The following is a 1,752-nucleotide window of genomic DNA, read 5'->3' as shown; positions in this document are numbered from 1 at the left end:
ATGTATGGATAAGGAAAAACAAGGTATATACCTATAATGGAATACTATTTAGCCTTAAAAAAGAAGAAAATTCTGCAATATGTGACAACATGGATGAAACTGGGGGACATTATGCTAAGTTAAATAAGCCAGTCACAGAAAGACAAATACTGCATGATTCCACCTATATAAGGTATCTAAAGTAGTCACATTTATAAACTCAGGGTGTGGAGTAGTGATTGCCAGGGGCTGGGGGTTGGGGGGGAAATGAGGAGTATCTAATCAACAAATGTAAAGTTTCAGTTCTGCAGGATAAATAAAGAGAGCTTACTTATTGTACAACATAGTCAATAATAATGTGTTTTACACTTAAAAACTTAACAGAGGAAATATCATATTGTGTTCTTACTACAAAAAAATAAATATATGCTTGCATTCAGAAAAAAACTTTCTGAAAAGTGGAAATTATATTGTTTTTGTCACACCTAAGGAATATTTTGGTATTTGTGTGTATTATTATTATTATTATTATTATTCTCACACTGCCTTATAGATTACCTGCACAAAGTAAGTACTATTGATTGCTGAGAAGACAGAAACTAGATAGTGCCAGTAAGAAAAGATCTTTCTTATGATCTCCTGAGGAATTAGCCAGACTACTCATTTGTGTCCTGGTGCTCTATCATGCTTAGAACTTCCACAGAATTCTGCTGACTTGCATCCTGGATAGGGCACTAAAGTACTACATCTTCCGTACTTTAGAAGCTCAAATTATTCTCCTAATAAAGCAGCTCAATGTGTAAATATATTAAGTAGGATACTTTTCTATTTAGAGTGGTTTTACATCACCACAGTTTATATTAGTGAACTTGCACACATAGACCTGAATATAGAAATGAATTTCATGCTCTCACCAGTCTCAATCCCACATCCAAATTTTGATTATGTAGATAACATACTTAATTTAACTATTCATTTAATGTCATGGACAAGGCCATTTAATTTGGTATCATATAAGCCAAAGCTTAATGATTCAATCATTTTTGTTTGAACTGGATATACTGTTGTCAACAATGAGTTCCAAAATCAATAAAAATACTTTGGACATATACAGATATAGGTGTATTTATAACACACATACAAATATTCCTTTCACAATGGCCTCCCAAATTGTTCAACTCTCTCTCCTCAACAAAGAAACCAAAGCACAAAAACCTAATAGTTTTTCTCTAAATGAACGGAAATTGAATGGATATTCTGGCTTGGGATCTTGATCTGGGCAATGGTCTCAATATTGTCAATTAGAAGGAAGTGTACCATCATAGTTTACCAGTCAAACATCTTTTTATTTATTTTCAAGAGAACAAATCCACATTTTTATTTATTTATTTATTTTTTATTTTTTATTTTTTTTAATTTGCGGTACGCGGGCCTCTCACTGTTGTGGCCTCTCCCGTTGCGGAGCACAGGCTCTGGACGCGCAGGCTCAGCAGCCATGGCTCACGGGCCCAGCCGCTCCGCGGCATGTGGGATCTTCCCGGACCGGGGCACGAACCCGTGTCCCCTGCATCGGCAGGCAGACTCTCAACCACTGCGCCACCAGGGAAGCCCCACATTTTTATTTATTTACTTTTCAGTAAGTTTAAGTCCTTGAAGAGTACAGCATCACTTGGGTTCTGTGTCCAATGGCCTTAGCAGGAAGATTATTTTGGAATTTGGCATGAACCACACCACTATTTCCATGAGCATGAGTTATCTTTCCCCAGATTATTC

The 1,752-nt window shown here is 36.4% G+C and overlaps 1 pseudogene; it reads right to left on the bottom strand.

The window, feature by feature from the left end:
• Positions 1-1,621: 1,621 nt before the first annotated feature.
• Positions 1,622-1,752, bottom strand: part of LOC103082913 (60S ribosomal protein L35a pseudogene) — a 455-nt pseudogene continuing 324 nt past the window's right edge.

This window comes from Lipotes vexillifer, unplaced genomic scaffold, assembly GCF_000442215.2.
Source record: "Lipotes vexillifer unplaced genomic scaffold, Lipotes_vexillifer_v1.1 scaffold34, whole genome shotgun sequence".
In the NCBI taxonomy this organism is placed as follows: Eukaryota; Metazoa; Chordata; class Mammalia; order Artiodactyla; family Lipotidae; genus Lipotes; species Lipotes vexillifer.
The sequence above is the reverse complement of the archived record's forward strand: the minus strand, read 5'-3'. Positions and strand labels throughout refer to the sequence as shown.